The sequence below is a fragment of the Rhinolophus ferrumequinum genome, chromosome 4, assembly GCF_004115265.2.
Source record: "Rhinolophus ferrumequinum isolate MPI-CBG mRhiFer1 chromosome 4, mRhiFer1_v1.p, whole genome shotgun sequence".
NCBI lineage: Eukaryota > Metazoa > Chordata > Mammalia > Chiroptera > Rhinolophidae > Rhinolophus > Rhinolophus ferrumequinum.
Window position 1 is genome coordinate 60,275,718 of NC_046287.1, and position 22,771 is coordinate 60,298,488.

Consider the following 22,771-nt stretch of genomic DNA (forward strand, 5'->3'; position numbering starts at 1 on the left):
AACTCACAGGTTACATAGGGATAGTTTGTGACAACAAAAACACAAAAGGGGAGGTGAGTAAAGGTCTGAACCAATACAAGGGAATGGAGAAGGGAAGCATTCTGAAGAAAATGGAATAGCCTAAATATGAAACTTTCTTTTACATAAACTTAATGGTAACCATTCAAAAAAAAAATTCCAGAACTGAAATATATAACATAAAAAAAGGAACAGAGGGAAATTAATAGAATACCACCACACTGAAATAACAGACAGCAACAAAAATGGCAAAGAAACAATGGAGACACCGCCCGACCAGAAAACCAGAGATAGAATGATAGCAAATCCTCATATATCAATAATCACCCTAAACGTACATGGACTGAATTCACTAATAAAAAGACACAGAGTAGGAGATTGGATCAAAAAACTAAACCCAACCATATGCTGCCTTCAAAAGACACATGTCAGCTACAAAGACAAATATAGACTCAAAGTGAAAGGGTGGAAATTGACATTCCAAGCAAATGGTATTCAGAGAAAAGCAGGTGTAGCTACACTCATATCAGATGAAAGAGGCCTCAGGATAAAAAAGGTAACAAGAGACAAAGATGTACATTACATAATGATAAGGGGGACTATACAACAAGAAGACATAATAGTCATCAATATGTATGCCCCCAATGAGGGAGCACACAAAGATAGAAAGCAACTACTAACAGGACTAAAGGGAGAAATTGACAAAAACAATTATAGTAAGGGACCAAAATACATCATTTTCTTCTGCTGACTTTGGGTTTCATTTGTTCTTCTTTTTCTAGTTCTTTAAGGTGTATCATGAGGTTATTTTCTGGGATTTTTCTTCTATCTTGAGACAGGCCTGTAATTAAATAAATTTCCCTCTTAAAACTGTTTTCATTGCATTCCCAAAATTTTGGTAGGATATATTTTCATTATCATTTGTTTCTATGTATCTTTTGATCTCTCCTCTTATTTCTTCTTTGACCTAGTCATTCTTTAAAAGTATGTTTTTCAATCTCTCCATATGTGTGGGTTTTACTGCTTTTTGTGCAGTCGATATCCAATTTCAAAGCCTTATGATGAGAGAATATGCTTGGTATGATTTCAATCTTCTTAAATTTGCTGAGGCTAGTTTTATGTCCCAATATGTGGTGTATCCTTGAGAATGTTTCATGTACACTAGAAAAGAATGTGTAGTCTGATATTTTAGGATGAAGTGCTCTATAAATGTCAATTATGTCCATTTCATGTAATGTGTCATTTAGGGATGATATTTATTTATTTATTCTCTGTTTGCGTGATGTATCCATAGCTGTCAAAGATGTACGTGACAAACACTCACCTAATACCATAATCAACAATGAAAAACTGAAGCCCTTTGCTATATTTTCAGGAACACAACAGTGCTGTCCCCTATCACCTCTGTTTTTCAACATAGTATTGGTAGTTCCAACCAGAGCAATCAGGCAAGAGAAAAAATAAAGACATCCTAATTGGGAATGAAGAAGTTAAATTGTCACGTTTTGTAGATGACATGATGCAATATATAGAAAACCCTAAGGACTCCACCAAAAAGCTTTTAGAAACAATAATTGAATACAATAAAGTTGCTGGGCTACAAAATTAATGTATAAAAGTCCATTGCATTCCCATATACTAACAATGAAACTTCAGGAAAAGAAATAAAAAAAATTCCTTTTGCAATTGCAACAAAAAGAATACAATACTGAGGAATAAACTTAACAAAGGATGTGAAAGAACTATAAGACATTATAAAAATAAATTGAAGAAGACACAAAATAATGGGAAAAATTCCATGTTCACAGATTGGAAGAATCAACATAGTTAAAAAGGCCATATTACCCAAAGCAATATACAGATTTAATGCAACCCCCACCAAAATTCCAATGGCATTTTTTAAAGAAATAAAACAAAAAATTATCGGATTTGTATGGAACGACAAAAGACCCCAAATACCCAAAGCAAACCTAACAACAACAAAAAAACACAATGCTGGAAGTATCACACTACCTGACTTCAGTTTGTACTACAGGGCAACAATAATCAAAATAGTATGGTATTGGCAGAAAAAAAGACTCACAGATCAATGGATTAGAATTGAGAACCCAGAAATAACCAACATAAATATGAACTGATAATTTTCGACAAAGAAGCCAAAAACATACAATGGAGAAAAGACAGCCTCTTAAATAAATGGTGGTAGGAGAATTGGAAAGCCACGTGCAAAGAATGAAACTAGACTGCTACCGTGTTTCCCCGAAAATAAGACCTAGCAGGACAATCAGCTCTACTGTGTCTTTTGGAGCAAAAATTAATATAAGACCCGGTCTTATTTTACTATAAGACCAGATATGATATGACATGATATGATATGATATGATATATGATATATGATATATGATATGATATGATATACTTTAATACAATACAATATAATATACCGGGTCTTATATCAATTTTTGCTCCAAAAGACGCATTAGAGCTGATTGTCCAGCTAGGTCTTATTTTCAGGGAAACACGGAATCTGTCACCATTTACCAAAATTAACTCAAAATGGATCAAAGACCTAACATAAGACCTGAAACAATAAACTGCGTAGAAAAAAAAATAAGTACTAAACTTAGGGACCTTGGGTTCAAAGAACATTTTATGAATTTGACTTCAAAGGCAATGGAAGTAAAAGCTAAAATAAATGAATAGGACTATATCAAACTAAAAAAGTTTCTGCACGGCAAAAGAAACCATCAGAAAAATAAAGAGGCAACCAACCAAATGGGAGAAGATTTTTGCAAACAATGCCTCCAATAAGGAGCTAATATCCAAAATATATAAGGAACTCGTACAACTCAACAACAAAAAAACAAATAATCCAATTTCAAAATGGGCAGATGACCTCAATAGACATTTCTCCAAAAAGGACATACAAATGGCCAATAGACATATGAAAAAAAATGCTCAAAATCACTAATCATTAGAGAAATGCAAATAAAAACCACAATGAGATATTGCCTCACACCAGTTAGAATGGCTATCGTTAACAACACAAATAATAACAAGTGTTGGAGAGGCTGTGGAGAAAAAGGACCCCTGATACACTGTTGGGGGAAATGCAGATTAGTGCAGCCCCTATGTCAGGCAATGTGGAGATTCCTCAAAATATTAAGAGTAGAATTACCATATGACCCAGCAAACCCTCTCCTGGGTCTTTACCCAAAAATTTGAAAACATTTATCCATAAAGATATATGTGCTCCAATATTTATTGCAGCTTTATTCATGTGGCCAAGACATGGAAACAACCAAAGTGCCCTTTGATAGATGTTTGGATAAAGAAGTTGTGGTATATATACACAATGGAATACTATTCTGCCACAAGAAAATATGAAATAGTGTCATGTGCAACAACATGGATGGATCTTGAGAATATTATGCTAAGGGAAATAAGTCAGACTGAAAAAGCCGAGACTATATAATTTCACTGATATGTGGGATATAAAACTGAAAGCAACAGAAAGACAAGACAAACAAAGAAACAAAAACTCATAGACACAGACAGTAGTTTAGTGGTTAGCAGAGAGTAAGGGGGGAGGGGATGATAGATGAGGGTAAACAGGGTTAAACACATGGTGATGGAAGTTGAACTGACTCTGGGTGGTGAACACACAATGTGATATATAGATGATGTATCACAGAATTGTACATTTGAAACCTATGTAACTTTACTAACCATTGCCATCCCAATAAACTTTAATTTAAAAAAAATTAAAAATAGAATTACCATATGATCCAGCCATCCCACTCCTGCATATATATCTTAAGGAAATAAAATCAGTATCTCAAATAGATATCAGCATTCCCATGTTCATTGCAGCATTATTCACAATAGCCTAGATACTGCGTTTCCCCGAAAATAAGACCTAGCAGGACAATCAGCTCTACTGTGTCTTTTGGAGCAAAAATTAATATAAGACCTGGTCTTAGTTTACTATAATATAAGACTGCGTCTTTATAATATGGTATGATATGATATGATATGATGATATGATATGATATCAGGTCTTATATTAATTTTTGCTCCAAAAGACACATTCGAGCTGATTGTCCAGCTAGGTCTTATTCTCAGGGAAACAGAGTATATAAACAACCTATGTGTTATTAACAAATGAATGGACAAAGAAAATGTGCTATATACACACACAATAGAATATTCTTCATCATAAACAAGAAGGAAATCCTTCCATTTGCAAAAACATGATGAACTTGGAGGTCATTATGCTAAGTGATATAAACCAGAGAAAAACAACAAAAATTGGTATCACACATATGTATAATCTTTGTGGAAAAAAAAGCAAAACATGATATTATAGAAACAAAGACTGGAATAGTGGTTGCCAGTGGCTGGAGTGAAGGGAAAATGAAAAGAAGTGGGTGAAAGGGTACAAACTTTCAATTATATGAAGAATAAGTTCTGAGGATTTAGTGTACAACATGGTGACTAGAGTTGATTATATGGTATCGTATATTTGAAAGTTGCTGAGAGTAGATCTTAAGTATTCTTAACATACATGTGAGAGTGCGCGCGCGCGCGCACGCACACACACACACACACACACACAAAGAAAGTTAACTATGTGAGGAAATGGATATGTTTACCATCTTGATCTTGGTAATCAATCCACAATGTACATGTACAGAGGGTGCCAAAAAATGTTACACATTTTAATAAAGGAAAACTGTATTAAAATAGTAATAATATATACCAATAGCAAAAGATGAATACAAGTCACGTTTGACTTATGCAATTATAAGAGGTGCTCTAAGTGGTTACCATCAGCATCCAGACACTTCTGATTACAGCGAACTATTACTTGAGCAAAGTGTCCACTTGTATACATTTTTTGAAACCCCGGTATATCAAATCATCACATTGTACACTTTAAATATATACAATTACATTTTATAATTATTCCTCAATAAATTTGGGAAAAAAATATTAAGTGAATTTGTAAGATGGTAAATACCGGTGTGGTCAAAGACAACATTTGACCAGAGAGGCTAGAGTAAATGAAAGGAAGGGCAAGACAAGGCTGTCAGGAAATGGGGTCAAAGAGATACTGGGCTGAGCTGGGGATGCAGAGTGGGCTAGATAATGTAGGGCATTCTAGGCAAGTTTAGGCTTTTAGTAATAATTAACACCTAAAACAAAGTATCTTTATTTGGAAATAATAAAAATTCAACCATGGCTTTAAAATTAAGGAAAAACTCTCATTAAGTTTAAAGAAAGAAAGAGCAAGAGAGAGAGAGAAAGGGAGAGGGAGGGAAGGAAGGAGAGAAAAGATGGAGGGAAGGAGGGAGGAAGGAAAGGAAGGAGAGAGAGAGGCAAGGCAGGAGGGGAAAGTTTGACTTACCAAAGCATTTTCCACGATAATGTGCATTTCTAGATATTGGGGTAATAGTTTTGAAAGAGTGTTTTTCTGGGGGAAAAAACAGGGGGATTGATCAAATGTTAAGACATATTGAATTTGTTAAGCACAAAGACTGACATGTAATGAAGGCAAAAAGAATTCATAGAAAACCTTCATAAGACTTACATATAAAAATTAATTGCAAATCAAAAAATTTCACTTGAAAATATATTTCTGGTTTAAAAGAGTACAGTGAGCTTGCTACAGTAATGTAGGAGTCTAGGTACTCTTTGTTAATACTGAATGAAAAACAAAGTGAATATAAATATACACATTCAGTTGTCTTCATCTCATGACAAATCTACATTACTAGAAAACACTTGAACATTCTTTATGGACTGTCCCTCCTAAGACTATGGTAACACCAACTGTGCTACAATAGAAATCTTCTATTCATTCAGCAGAAAAATATAGGAAACGTTTGAGAACTCACAGTCTACACAGAAATTCAGGTAAATAGTATGACTTGTAATATTAATCACGGGAAAAACAGAATGTGAAATATCAGAAATAGTTCTGTAGCTCAGGGCATAGGCCATTTGATATGATGTAATAGTTCTTGATTGTGCCAGCAGTCAGCTATAAATCAATTTATTACATCATTATTTAGCATTTTAATGGTAATTTTTATATGAGCTATATTTTAACATATTAAAATGCAATTTCAAATATAGAAATGTAAAAGAAACCAAAATGTCTTCCTTAATCTAAGTGTATTGATCACTAAATATAAGAGTAATGAGGGTACAAAGCTTGGGTCTGTCATAAAATAGCCTAGGTTAAAACAAATAAACAAACAAACTGGACTAAATGGGTAGAGCCTAGGTTTAAATAAGTTTCCTTTTATTTCCATAGGGAAATAAAGTATGCCTACATTCTATATATGTATTGCTGTCATTCTCTCTCTTTACTATCGCAATTTGGCAATGAACACAAGGTAAAGAGGGATAATTTGTGAAAATAAAACATAAAATAGGAGAAGGAAAAGGACAATGGGTATAAGGTGAGTAAAGATAAGAGGCAATCAGAAAAAAAAAGGCTATTCTATTTATGAGATATTTTACAAAAACCTAATGGTCACCACAAAACAAAAATCCAAAGCTGAGACACAAAATATTAAAAAAACAACAAAGGAAATAGAGAAGAAAAAAAAAAGTAGAAAACTATCATACTAATGTAGCAGACAAAAACTCAAGGGAAGAGAAACAATGGAGACACAGAGTAACCAGAAAACAAAAGATAAAATGGTTACAGGAAGTCCTCATATATCAATAGTCACCCTAAATGTAAATGGATTGAACTCACCAATTAAAAGACACAGAGCAGCAGGATAGATTAAAAAAACAAGACCCACACGTCCTCCGTCCTGGTGTACGGCCCACACCTCAGCTCCTGACATACTTACTAAAAATTTTGGAAATAACACAAAACACCTCCTTGCTCTTCTCCTGGGACCCTGCTTCATGAAATGAACTTGTAGTAGGCAAAACAAAGAGGAAATAAAGAAGAGAACTCTCTGAAGAACAGAAAAAAGAAATTAAAGATGCTTTTGAACTATTGGACACAGACAAAGTTGAAGAAATAGATTATCGTGAATTAAAGGTGGCATAAGAGCCTTGGGATTTAATGTAAAAAAAGCTGATGTACTGAAGATTCTTAAAGATTATGACAGAGAATCCACAGGGAAAATAACCTTTGAATATTTTAATGAAGTTGTGACAGACTGGATATTCCACAGAGATCCACATAAAGAAATATTGAGGCATTTAAACTATTTGATGATGACGATTCAGGTAAAATAGCTTGAGGAATTTGCAACGTGTTGCCAGAGAATTGGGTGAAAAAATGAGTGATGAAGAACTTCAGGCTATGAGAGATGAATTTGCTCAAAATGGTGATAAAGAAAAAAATCAAGAGGAGCTCATTGCTATTATGACTAGTGACATTTAAAGAATTATAATGATAAGCTAAAAATGTTGCAGTTATCATCTTATATTCTATTTTGTGCTTGGAGGCATGTTAAAAAAAAACCGACAACTTTGTTCATCTTTCCAAAAAGACCAAAAATAAGCATCTTATGTATTCATATTTTAGTACTGTTAAGTTTTTTGTATGAACAATACTGTTAGCAATCTAATAGTTCACAGCTTTGTATTTATAATACAGTTTTTATATATATAAAGCTTAAAAAATGGAAACATGTGGTACACATTCTTTGAAGGTATTTTTATTAAGCATTAGTAATCACTTTTGTTTTGGTGCACATGTTTCTCAAATTCTCATTAATAAAATGTTTATTTTATTAGTGCTAAAAAAAAAAAAAAACAAGATTCAACTATGTGTTGCTTTCAACCATCTTAGCTTCAAAGACAAACATGGGCTCAAAGTGAAGGTGAAGGGGAGGAAGAGGATACACCAAGCAACTGGCATTAGAAAAAGGCAAATGTAACAGTACTTATATCAGACAAAAGATATTTTAAAACAAATAGGTACCATGAGACAAAGATGGACATTTTATAATGATAAAGGGGACAATTCATCAAGAAGACATCATATATATATATATGATACATCATTTATATCATATTTTACATCATATTATATATATATATATATATATATATATATATATATATATATATATATATATATATATATATAAAATCTTCAATCTGAGAGCACCAAAATATATAAAGCAATTATTAAACAGAAAACTGGCAAAAATACAATTTAGAAGGAAACTTAAATACCCCACTAACAGCAATGGGTAGATCATCCAGACAGAAAATCCGCCAGGAAATAGTGGTCTTGAGTGATACATTAGATCAAATGAACTTAATGGGTACTTAGAACTTTCCATCCCAACATGACAGAATACACTTTTTTTCCCCCAAGTGCACATGGAACACTCAAAAGGGTAGACCATATGTTGGGACACAAAACTAGTTTCAATAAATTTTAGAATGTTGAAATCATATCAGCATATTTTCTGACCATAAAGGTATGAAACTGGAAATCAACCACAAGAAGAAAGCTGGAAAAACCACAAATTTGTCAAGATTAAACAAAATGATATTGAATAACTATTGGGTCAAAGAATAAACAAAAGAAGAAATCAAAATTTACACTGAGATAAATAAAAATAACAATAAAATACACCCAAATTTTGGGATTCAACAAAAGCAGTAATGAGAGGGAAGTTTACTGCATTAGAGGCCTTCCTCAACAAACAAGAAAAATCTCAAATAAACAATCTAACATTGTACCTTAATGAACTAGAAAAACAAATGAAGCCCCAAGTTAGTAGAATGAAGGAAATAATAAAAATCAGAGTGGAAATAAATGAAATAGAGAACAGAAAGACAATAGAAAAATTAATAAAATGAAGAGCTGGCAATTTGAAAACATAAACAAAATTGACACATCTCTAGCTGGCTTCACCAAGGAAAAAGAGAGAAGACTCAAATAAATAACATCAGAAATGAAAGAAGAGACATTACAATGAACACCACAAAAATACAAAGGATTACAAAAGAATACTATGAAAGGTTATACACCACCAAATTGGATAACCTAGAAGAAATGGAAAAATCTTCATGAAGGATTGAAAAACCGAAAGAGACCAATCACTAGTAAGGAAATTGAAACAGTAATCAAAACCCTCCCAAAAAACAGAAGTCCAGGAGCAGAAGTTTCACTGGCGAATTCTACCAAACATTCAAAGAAGATTTAATTTAATTTATTATATTGATTTCAGGTATGCAAAACAACATAATGATTAGACATTTATACCCCTTACAAAGTGATAAGATCCCCTAAGTCTACTATACCTCTGACATCGTATGTAGCTGTTAAAATACCATTGACTATATTCCCTATTCTGTACTTTACATCCTGTGCATATATATATATATATATATATATATATATATATATATATATATACATATACACACACACATATATATATGGTGCCAAAAAAGTATATACATTTTAAGAAAGGAAACAAATTGTATTAAAATTGTAATACAATGAATGACGCTAGCATTCATTTGATTAATGCCATCTTTTGAGCAAACACCATACTACACATTACTACCTTAATTCAATTCAACTTTGAAAAGTAATACATAGATAACATCTCTTAAATTGTGTACATTTTTTTCACCCTGTGTGTGTGTGTGTGTGTGTGTGTGAGTGTGTTTGTGTATTTAAAGAAGATTTAATACCAATCCTTCTCAACCTCCTCCCAAAAACTGAGGAAGAAGGAGTATTTTGTAACTCATTTTATAAGGCCAACATTACCCTGATACCAAAACCTGGCAAGAACAACACAAAAAAGACCAATATCTCTGATGAACACAGATGCAAAAATCCTAAACAAAATATTAGCAAATCAAATACAATGATACATTAAAAATATACTACATCACAATCAAGTGGGTTTCATTCCAGAGGCACGAATATGGTTCAACATATGCAAATCAATCAATGTGATATACCACATTAACAAAATAAAAGATAAAAATAATATGATCAGATCAATAAATGCAGGAAAAGCATTTCAGAAGATATTATATCCATTTATGATAGAAACACTCAATTAAATTAGTATATAGGAAAGTATCTCGACACAATAAAGGCTATATATGACAAACCCTCACCTAATACCGTGTTTCCCCGAAAATAAGACGTAACTGGAAAATAAGCCCTAGCATGATTTTTCAGGATGCTCGTAATATAAAATAAGCCCTACCGTATTTCCCCGAAAATAAGACTAGGTCTTATATTAATTTTTGCTCCAAAAGACGCATTAGGGCTTATTTTATATTACGAGCATCCTGAAAAATCATGCTACCATGTTTCCCCAAAAATAAGACCTACCCGCAAAATAAGCCCCCGTTAAGATGTCAGCCAGACAGACACATTTAGTACGTTATGACGATGTTCCAGAAGATGACATGACTGTATTTGAATAAATGTAGATTGCTGTACATGAAAAAATAAGACATCCCTTGAAAATAAGCCCTAATGGAGCAAAAATTAATATAAGACCAGGTCTTATTTTTGGGAAAACACGGTAGTGCTTATTTTCCGGTTAGGTCTTATTTTCGGGGAAACATGGTATCATACTGAATGGTGAAAAACTGAAACCTTTCCTACTAAGATCAGGAACAAGACAGGGATGCCCACTCTCACCACTGTCATTCAACATAGTATTGGGAGTCCTAGCCAGAGCAATTAGGCAAGAAAAAGAAGGAAAAGGGATCTAACTTGGGAAGGAAAATTAAAACTGTCACTATTAACAGATGAAATGATTTTATATAGAGAAAACCCTATAAACTCCACAAAAAACGAAACGAACAACTATTAGAAACAATAAATAAATACAGTAGGGTCACAGGATACAAAATCAATTTGCAAAAATCTGTTGTGTTTCTATAAACTAAGAACAAATATCAGAAAGAAAAAGGGAGAAAACAATCCTATTTACAATTGCAACAAAAAGAACAAAATGCATATTACCTAAAACCATCTACAGATTTAATGAAATGCCCATCAAAATCCCAATGGCATTTTTCACAGAAATAGAACAAAAATCCTCCAATTTGAGCAGAGAGATGAAAGAATCAGGGAAATTGTTGATAGATAAATTGAGATCATACAGTCTGAGGAAGAGAGAAAAAGAATGGTGAAAAATGAAGAGAAACTAATAAATCTGTGGGTTATTATCAAATATACCAACATATTCTTAATGGGAGTACCAGAAAGCAAGGAAATAGATAAAAGGGTAGAAAGAATATTTAAAGAATTAATGGCCAAAAATTTCTCAAAAGGTGAAAAACATTAATTTAAACATCCAGAAAGCTCTATGAACTCCAAGTAGGATCAACTCAACAAGATCCGTTCAAAGTCACATCATAAGAAAACTGTTATAAGGCAAAGACAAAGAGAGAATGTTGAAAGACAGAAGGGACTCAACCATGTACAAGAAATCCTTAGTAAGTTTAACAATAACTGATTTTTCATCAGAGACCATGGAAGCCAGCAGATAGTGAGTTGAAATATTCAAAGTGATGAAAGAAAAGCACGTGTCAACCAAAATTCTATTTCTAGCCTATAGGTAAATTAAGAGAGTTTAATATACACAAATGATTATGTTTTAGAAAGATATGTTCAGGTAGTATTATATAATAAAATATTAAAAGTATTTTACCAGGGTAATAGTGGTAACTATCAGTGATAACTAACAGTGACTCTATTATTCTTGCATTTCTAAATTTTATTTAATAACGTACATTTTTATTTGAAATAAGAAATGTTACATAACATATCATAAAACAATAAGCTTGCAATAAATTAATGTGTGATTTTCCATATACTTTAGGTGGATTATGGATGTTTTATTTAAAGGTATAGAAAAAAGATACTGCATTTAACATTCTTACTCAACTAAACAGTTCCTTTTCACAATTAAAAAAATTCTACAGAAATAATTTCATAATATGTCATAACATCAGAACTATTGCAGTTACCTGAGAGCTTAAATAAACTTTATAGGGCTGGTCATTCTGCCGAATACTGCTGTAATTTTCTGCTAACACTGGTATACCTGGATTGTCATTTTTCACTTGATAAATTATGTGCTCAAATCGTGCTGAAGATTCCAATGGTTCAATTCCATAAGTGATATTTTCAAACTGAAGGAATCCACTGAATATTAAGAAAGCAATGATATCAAAATCCTGTAAATGATTCCATCATAGCTATAATCTAAAATGTTGTAAGAAATGATAAATCATAGTAAGAAATATGTTTTGAATCCACTTTCTTTTACTATATTTTTAGTTCACCATTAGTAAACGAGTTACCACATCTGCCTTAGTTTTTCTCCTATATTAAAGAACCAAATATATTGAAAAATATTTTTGTGTTTTCTGTATAGTAGTCACATTCATTCAAGATACTTTAGTTAAGGTCAAGTATTTGCTGGGAAACAAGATATTTGTTGAGAATTCCAAGAATAAAGTTCCTGTTCTTACAGAGGTTAGAATAAGGAAAAGCATAACTATCGAGTGGATATTGAAAAAGGTTTACATCTATGAAAACCACATTCACAGAATGCCAATTTTCTGGGTTGACATGAGTAAATTTTGGAAATCAGGCAACCAAAACCAAAAAGAAGTTAGAGAATGTCTTACCTGTTCTGGACTTGTTTTCCTCTGATAAACATACTACCTTCCTCTTGCCATTATTAATGATGACAATCACTGATCTCTGTCCTTTACATCTGAGGGAACTTTTTTTCACCCCTCCCCTCACCTACCTCTCCTTTCACAATAATCAATATCTATAGTCTGTTTCTTTTTTTTTCTAATTCCAAATATAAGTGAAAACATACAGTATTTGTCTTTCTCTAACTTATTTCACTTAGCACAATACCCTCTAGGTTCATCCATGTTGTCACAAAAAACAAGATTTCATTCCTTTTTTATTGCTGGGATATATATATACACACACACACACACACACACACACACATATACACACACACATATATATGTATATATAATGTATGTTTATATTATATATTATATGTGTATATATATATAATACCATAATATATGTTTATATTATATACATTTTATACATATATTACACATATATGTCACATCTTCTTTATCCATTCATCTATCGGTGGACACATAGGTTGCTTCCATATCTTGGCTATTGTAAGTAATGCTAAAATTAACCTAGGGGTACATGTATTTTTTTCAAATCAGTGTCTTTTTTTTTTGGATAAATACCCAGAAACAGAATTGCTGTCTCGTATGGTAGCTCTATGTTTAATTTTTTGAGGAATCTCCATACTGTTTTCCATAGAGGATGCACCAATTTGCAATCCCACCAACAGTGTATGAGGGTTGCCTTTTCTCGACATCCTCACTAGCTTTTGTTACATAGTTGTTGATTTTTTTAATGATAGCCATTCTGACAGTTGTGAAGTGATATCTCACTGTGTTTTTGATTTGTATTTCCTTGATGATTAGTGATGTTGAGCATCTTTACATTTGCTTGTTGGCCATCTGTACATCCTCTTTTGAGAAATGTATATTCAAGTCCTCTGAGGGACCTTTTTAATTTGTTTTATATCTGATACTGTGTGCACCTCAACTGTAAGCATACAATATGTGCCTGTTTAATAACAAATTAATGTCCTTTTCCATAACTATGTGAGATAACTGATAGGTAACGCAACTATAACATATGGGGAAATGTTCTCAAGTTTCCTTTATGGAAACTTTGTTTTCTTCTGCAGTTTCTTTTTTTTTTCTCTTTTTCTTCAAATTAATTTAACTGACTTTTGAAGGGAAGGAGTGAAGTTATCTTGTAGAAAAGGCTTTAGGTTTGCTTTTGCATCCATCATTATCTAGCAGGTTGTTTTGTTTATTAGTGCCTATAGCTTAGCTAAGAAAGTGATTCTTTCTGTCCCCATATTTGCCCACTGAATCTCTCTTTTTTTAAAAAATAAAGTTTATTGGGGTGACAATGGTTAGTAAAGTTACATAGGATTCAAGTGTACAACTCTGTAATACATCATCTAAAATACCTCTAATCGGGATTCCCTGGAGTGATTTCATTTGAATAGTCCAGCTAAAGTCCAGCTACTAACGTTAATATAAAACTAATAAGGCCATCATAAAGCAAGAGCCATCAGATTTGGATTCCCCTTACACCTTCCCAGATTTGTGTCTGCTAGCCACTAAATTTCATATTAAAGCACATCCTAAGTTTTCTACACATAAATATCGTCTAAGATCCTATTACCTGAGCCCAGAACATATGCTGAGTGTTGCAACTGAATTAGGAAAATCTGCAAAATATCCTTGGTAATGACAATGCCTCTGAAAAATAGTATAGAAATGCAAATAAATAAATTATTTATGAATAAAATATGTATTGTCAAACATTGTTGATGACTCAAAATGTTAAAAGAGTTTAAAATAAGATTGTGTATCATGAATTAATGCATATTTTCAGGGGAAAAAAGGTTTTTGGCAACTCTCCTTACTTTGTACCACCTAGGTGCCCGTGAACATTATCTTGGCCTGGGTTTCATCTTATTTCTATGTACAACAATCAACCATATAACATGTCAATTAATTGGAATAAAACATTTATATTAAACTGAAATTATGAAACAAACATATCTCAATGGTAATGATACTTCCACTGCCATAAAAAAATTGATAATAGATGTCTAAGACATCCGAGTATTACCTTAAAATATGAAGAATCAGGATGCAAAGATCCAGTTTCTTTGAATGTATAAACCAAAAAATTCTGGGATAAGAATGACCTAAGTAAAAAAATAGAAAATTTATATGAATATAAACATTTGAATAAAAATAAATGTGAAATCGGTAAGAATCATATAATAATATGCTTTAATTAGAGTAATTTTAGTTTGGTATAACAGTTTAAATTCATAGAACTGGTATATCGGAGAGTTGAGGCTTTCTAAACACTGAAATAGACTACAAATCCTCTGCAGCAGACATCTGTGTGTATGCCTGCATATGTCTTTTTTTTTTTTTTTTTTTTTTTTTTTTTTTTATGTCTTCATTCAACAAATATTTACTGAGTGCCTACTATCTGACAGATCCTCTTCTAGGCACTGGGAGACAGCAGTAAACAAAAGACAAAATCGTTGGTCTTCAGGATAGTGAGGTATACATACTGCTAGCATTTTAGGTGATTATAAAAAAGGCCTGGGTGAGGGAGGTTTGTTGCAAAATGTGCATGGAAAGCTCACAGATATTATGATACATTAGATGATTAAAAACTTGAAAACAAGTCCATGGATTTGCACAAGAATGTTATTACAGACAGAGTTAGGAGAAAATGCAAAGACCCTGGGGCAAAAATATACTTTATGTATACAAAGAACAGTTAGGGGGCAATATGCCTAAAGTACAGTGTGGATTGAAGACAAGAGACAGTAAGAGATGGTGTCACAGAGATGAGACACCACTGGAAGATTTTGAGCAGCAAATGACAGGATCAGGCTAATATTTTAATGGAATCAGACTGAACGCTGTGTTGAGAATGATTTGCAGAAACAGAGAACCCAGTGAGGCTACTGGTCATCCAGGTAAGACATGATAGTAGCTTGAACTAGGACAGTAGCAGTGGTGGAGGTCCAATTCTGGGTATACTTTGAAGACAGAACTCATGAAAGGTAATAATCCACTGAATGTGGGGGGAAAACGAAAGAAAGAAAGATATCAAGGATAACTCCAAGGATTTTGTTCTGAGAAATTGGAAAAAGAGGGTTGTCATTTACTGAGATGATTTTAGAAAGGATAAATTTTGGGAGGATCTGAAGTACATTTTGGATATGTTAAGTATGAGAATCTTACTAAACACTTGGTTATCAAATAAGTAGTCAGATAAATAACTATGGTGTTCACTGAAGGGGAATAAAGTAGAGATGTTAAGTTTCGGAATAATCAATACATAAATTGTATTTAAAGCCAAGGGACTAGATGAAATAACCAGGTGATTGAATATAGCTGGAAACAAAAACAAGATTCAAGAATAGCAGCATGGAGTTCTCTGAGATTGGAGAGATTAGTAAGAATATGAAAAATAAACAAACAGAAAAACTGAGGAAGAGTAAGAAAAATGGTAAGAGTTAAATAGGGAGTCTGTGGTATTCTGGAAACCAAATGAAGAAACTGTTTTATGGAGGAGACACTAATCAGCTCTACAAAATGCTGTCAATTGGTCAAGAAAACTGAAGACTGAAAAATAACTGGCATTCAGAAACATGAAGATCATTGATAATCTTATCAAAGAAATGTTAATTGAGTTGTAGACATTAAAGACCAAAATGAATTTAATAGTCATGAAATAGGTGAGAACAGTCATGAATTAAATGAGGATAATTTTCTTCAGTCTTGTTCAACTACAAAGATGCAGGGGGACAAAACATATTTGTTAAACATGTTTTCAAAGAGGCAGACAGAGAGGAGGCTGTTTGATTCCATTTAGATGAAATGTTGAAAAAATACAAATTAGGAGACAAAAAGTAGATTGTTGCCTGGAGTGGTGGTAGGAAACATGGATTAAATGTGAAATGGCATGAAGGAGCTTATGTGGGGAATGAAATGTTCTAAAATTGATTTATGGTTCATGGTTGCAATACTTCATAGTTATAAAAATTGTTTAATTATAGACTTGACTGAGTTTTATGATATATATAGTGTACCCTATACAGTTGTTAAAAATAAATACATATATAATTAACACAGTCATAAGATGTTTGCCACTAGTTGAATTTCCCACCAATAACCATTTAATGTATAACTATGTTTGAGTCCCATCAGGCATATTTAACATATATCACATTTCCTGGGTTCAGTCGCTTTACACTAAATTGAAGATTTACAAATATGTAGCTTATTTCTTAATTTGAAAATAAAAAGTTGGATAATCAAAATGCAACATTCTCATAGATCTAACATTCAAGACCTAACAAATCCTACACTGTAAATTGATTTATTAAACAGTCTATGTTAAACTTCATTCTTATATTTAAATAGTAACAAAAACATTTGAAAAATAAAGTCTAAGCTATAAGGGAAAATCATGTTACCGTTTTGTGAGATGCAGAGTGTATGGTTTTTCATCAATTGTAATGATATAAGTAACCTAAAACAAAGCAAATAAAGATGACTTAATAAATCAGAAATACATAAATGTATGTCAAAAAGACTCTATCCATTTAAGAAATTAAAATATTCTTCAGAATTTATTATTCTAAATGAGGAAAGAAACAAAAAAACCCTGAGAGACAGAGCTAGTGAATGATGCAGCAGCTCCGGGAATAAGAGATTGAACACAACACAGACTGAGTTATAATAACAGCATCCAGGAATAGGAAGTGACTCTGTGGATGTTTACAGAGTGAGTCAGTGGACTCTGTCCACAAAGGCAGACATCTATGCTAGCAAATTCACAATTCCTTTTCAAGACAAACCAATTTCAAGAAATATCTCTGATTTTAAAGGAAGAGAGTCTGTGAGCTTGGGAGACAGTAGTGCTGTTTATGCCGGGAAACACTGAAGAAGTTCAAGAAGCCCACAGACTCAGAAGACGAGATTTAGTAAACAGTCTGAGACCAAATAATTCGGAATTAAATGTGTAACACTGGGCCTGGCAAGTATTCTTTACATTCCCTTGAGAATTACACCTTATTCTCCCTTCCTTCTCCCAAATGTAGTAGGTTTCCCCAGTGCCCTCAGGCCACAAACCTCTTCACCTTTTTGCCAGGAGATTAAGGGTTCTGTTATCATAAAGGAGATAGAAAGATGAGTTTGGGTAGAGTTTCTGCCCGATGTTCTTCCAAATCCTCAGAAAGAAATCTGTTATTATAATTTTCCCACAAACTTCTAGAAAAACCAGTATTTGAAAGTAAATAGCAAAAGTTTGCCAAACTTATCGTATATTACTGATGTAAGAATTAATAATGTTTTCAGTGGGATATAAAACTGAAAACAACAAAAGAACAAGACAAACAAATAAAGAAACAAAAACTCATAGACACAGACAATAGAGCAGGGAGGGGGATGGTAGAGGAGGATTAAAGGGATCAAATATATGGTGATGGAAGAACTGACTCTGGGTCATGAACACAAAATGTGATATGTAGGTGATGTATTACAGAATTGTATACCTGAAACCTATGTAAGTTTACTAACCATTGTCACCCCAATAAACTTTAATAAAAATAAAAGATAAAAATAAAAAATAGAAGAATTAACGACATAGCACTTAAAAATTAAGAGACAAAACAAATCTGAAATATGCCCCACAAGAGGATGCTATGATGACAGACATAAACTACAAATTCCCTACAAGAAAAAAGATGTGAGAAACAGAGTTTTGAATACAAATTATCCTAATTGGCATCTATAGAACACTATATAAAACAACTCATTAATATATAGAGAAACACTGGAGTCAGATGCATGATTTGAACTTGGTGAAATTCAATTAAAAATCTGTAACTAAAAGATCTCTAGAAAAAGCCCAAATAGGCACACTTCTGAATGTCCCATGGGCCAATGGAGAAATAACAAAAAAAATTAGAAAACATATTATATTAAAATATTACCAATACATGTTATATAAAATTTATACAATAAAGTGACATTAGTGAAAATCAGGGTGAGAACCATCAAAAATTCTCTCCTACATAAATCCAAGAGGAGAACTGGAAAAATTGTTAGACTCAGCTTCTTCAGATCACTAAAAATTAACCAAAGGCTTGTTGTTCTAGGAGTATTTATTCAAGAAAAACAACTGACCTTGGCAAAAAATATTAGTATTTGTGGGATTTGAATTTGCCCTAGTCTCTTCTTCCATTAGTTGAAAATGAATAGACAGCACTTGCAGTAAACACTAGCAGAGTGGAAACCTCTGACAAAAGCCAGATGTAGCTGGAGCATCTTCAAAAATCTCATTTCCAGAGAAATGTCATGATTTGACCTACTTTGTGGTTCTCAGAAGACCCACTTTAGGCTCAACTGTATTTGCCCTAAAGCAGATCTCACCCAGTGTAAAAGCCTGTTCCTAAAGTCATTTGTTGAAAACAATTACACACTTTCTTTTTTTAACTTCATGGTTGTCTGAGGCAGGAAAGAATAGTAGGACAAACAGTAAACCAACCATAAAATTTAAAGGACAAACTGTAGAACTGGATGTTCACATGGAGGTTTGGAAAGCTATGACAAATTTCTGGGCATCCAGACATCATCAAAATGGCGACATGAGGTGAGCCTCTGGAAATCTCCCTTGGAATTTACAACAAATTGAAAAACTGTAACTCCAAAAAGGACTGCATGCACAGCAGACAGGAAACACGTAGAGTCTCACTTCTGAATTCACCTAAAGGTGGGCAAATTGTGCGAGCAGGGGAGGTAAGAAGGGAGAAGTGCAGAGACGGAGCCGCGTGGGCGCAGGACGCGGACTTAGCTCAATGCTCCGAGCTCGCTGCATCCCAGAACTACCGCAGCTGCGGGAGAGGGAAGAACTCGGACTGCTAGGGCTCTGCTTATGGACCACAGGGCTGAGGGGGCACCACATAACACGGCTGAACCCAACGCTTACGGCAGAGATCTCGGAGAAAAGACTGAGGGAAGAAGGATGAAAATGGTGGTTTAAGCCCTCACTGCCAAGCAGAGAACGGAAGCCTTAGGCACTGAGCCTAGCCGCCCACTCCCTACCTTCCCAGAGCACGCACCGCCCCCACCTGCCCAGTGCTAGAAGCAGAACAGTAGCAGTGTCAGATCAAAAGAACAGAATATTTGCAGTTCTGAGAACTGTGATCCACAGACTCGGACTCACAGTCCGACAAGTTCTGGCAAAGGGGAGGGAGCTGTGGAAGCAGAACGGGCAGTGGTGGTGGTTGCTGCCATTGCTCTGAGCCAATTCTCACAATTCACCCCATCTCTGCCCCAACCTATCTGAGTTGATCCCTGCAGGAGTAAACAGAACTGCTGAAACACACGAGCTCTGAATCCGGTGCAGGAAGACCTTGGGAACTTCAAAAGCTCTCCACATCCCCACAGGGACACAGTGCCATATGAACCAGGCAAACTGTTAACAGAAGAGAAGCCCACCTTCCAGGGAATCCCCCCATTGTGTGAGAAGCTGGAAGAGTGCAGAGAATACATAACACTACAGTGTGACAGAGAAAAAAAAGGCTGCAGTCAGAGAGAAAATAAAACATTCTACAAACACGTACTGGAAATCAAAAGAAAGACGTCTTTCTATCAACCTGTTGCAGAACCCACTCCTGTAGATGTCTAGAAAGAGAAATAATAAATCAGTAATTGCCACGAATAACCAAGGCAACAACACAGCTCAGAAAGAAAGTGAAAAGTCTCCAGAAAATGAACTTAAAGATATGGAAATATGTGACTTAAATGACAGAGAATTCAAGATTGCAGTTCTGAAAAAGAATTCAACAAGATGCAAGAAAACACAGAAAGGCAGTTTAATGAACTCAGAAAACAATCAAAGAATAACATGAACATTTGACCAAAGAGATTGAAATTTTAAAAAAGAAACAAATAGAATTTCTGGAGATTAAGAACTCAATAGAAGAAATTAAGAATGAAATACCCAGCTTAGGTAGTAGAGTTGACCACATGGAGGAAAGAATCAGTGACATCGAAGATAGAAACCTGGAAATTACACGGATGGAAGAAGAAAGAGACTTGAGACTTATAAGAAATGAAAGAACTCTACAAAAACTTTCCAACTCCATCAGAAGGAGCAATATAAGAATAATTGGCATACCAGAAGGAGAAGAAAGAGAGAAGGGAACAGAGAGTATATTCAAACAAATAGTCGATGAGAACTCCCCAAACTTGTGGAAAGAACTGGATCCTCGAATCCAAGAAGCAAATAGAACACCTAATTACCTCAACCCCAACAGGCCTTCTCCAAGGCACATTGTATTGAAGCTGCCAAAAATCAATGACAAAGAAAGAATCCCCAAGGCAGCCAGGGAAAAGAAGACAGTAACCTACAAAGGAAAGCCCATTAGATTATCATCAGATTTCTCAGCAGAAACTCTACAAGCCAGGAGGGAATGGAACCAAATATTCAAACTATTCAAAGAGAAAATTATGAGCCGAGAATAATATACCCAGCAAAGGCATCCTTTAGATATGAAGGAGGAATAAAGACCGTTCCAGACATACAGAAGCTGAGGGAATTTTCTAATACACAACCTGCACTACAAGAAATACTAAGGAGGCTATTTGACCACCATCAACAGGGACAATTTGTGGCAACCAAAACATAAAAAGGGGGAGAGTAAAGGTCTGAACCGGAATATGGGAATAGAGAAAGTAGGCATGCTGAAGAAAGTGGAATACCCTAAATATCAAACTTTCTTTTACATAAACGTAAGGGTAACCACTCAAAAAAAAATCCAGAACTGAAATATATACTGTAAGAAAAGAAGAAACAAAGGGAAACATCATAGAATACCACCACACAGAAATAATAGAAAACAACAAAAAGGCAAAGAAACAATGAGATACAGTCTTAGCAAAAAAATAAAGATAGAATGATAGGAAATCCTCACATATCAATAATCACCCTAAATGTAAATGGACTGAACTCACCAATAAAAAGGCACAGAGTAGCAGATTGGATCAAAAAACTAAACTCAACCATATGCTGTCTTCAAGAGACGCATCTCAGCTACAAGGACAAACATAGACTCAAAGTGAAAGGGTGGAAATTGACACTCCAAGCAAATGGCATCCAGAGAAAATCAGGTGTAACTATATTGGTATCAGATGAAACAGACTTCAGGGTGAAAAAGGTAACAAGAGACAAAGATGGACATTTCATAATGGTAAAAGGGAATAAACAACAAAAAGACATAACAGTCATCAATATTTATGCCCCCAATCAGGGAACACTGAAATATAACAAGCAACTACTCACAGAACTAAAAGGAGAAATTGACCAAAACACACTTATACTAGGGGATCTAAATACGTCATTGACAGCTATGGATAGATCATCCAAACAGAAAATAAAAAAAGATATAGCAGCCCTAAATGACACATTGAAATGGACATAACTGACATATATAGAGCACTTCATCCTAAAATATCAGACTATACATTTTTTTTTCTAGTGTACATGGAACATTCTCACAGATAGACCATATACTGGGACATAAAACTAACCTCAGCAAATTTAAGAAGATTGAAATCATGCCAAGCATATTCTCTGATCACAAGGCTTTGAAATTGGATATCAACTGCAAAAAGAAAGCAGGAAAAACCACAACTACATGGAGATTAAACAACACACTTTTAAAGAATGACTGGGTCAAAGAAGAAATTAGAAGAGAGATCAAAAGATACATAGGAACAAATGAGAATGAAAATACATCCTACAACAAATTTGGAGATGCAGCAAAAACAGTTTTAGGAGGGAAATTTATATCATTACAGGCCTATCTCAAGAAACAAGAAAAATCCCAAATAAATAACCTCATGTTACACCTTAAAGAACTAGAAAAAGAAGAACAAATGAAACGCAAGGTCCGCAGAAGAAAGGGAATAATAAAAGTCAGAGCAGAACTAAATGAAATAGAGAACAAAAAGGCAATAGAAAAAATTAATGTGACAACGAGCTGGTTCTTTGAACAAATTAACAAAATTGAAAAACCCTTGGCTAGGCTCA

The 22,771-nt window shown here is 33.8% G+C and overlaps 1 pseudogene; it reads left to right on the forward strand.

Moving 5' to 3' along the window:
* Window positions 1-6,477: 6,477 nt before the first annotated feature.
* LOC117021571 (centrin-3-like) lies at window positions 6,478-7,435 on the forward strand (annotated as a pseudogene).
* Window positions 7,436-22,771: the final 15,336 nt, after the last annotated feature.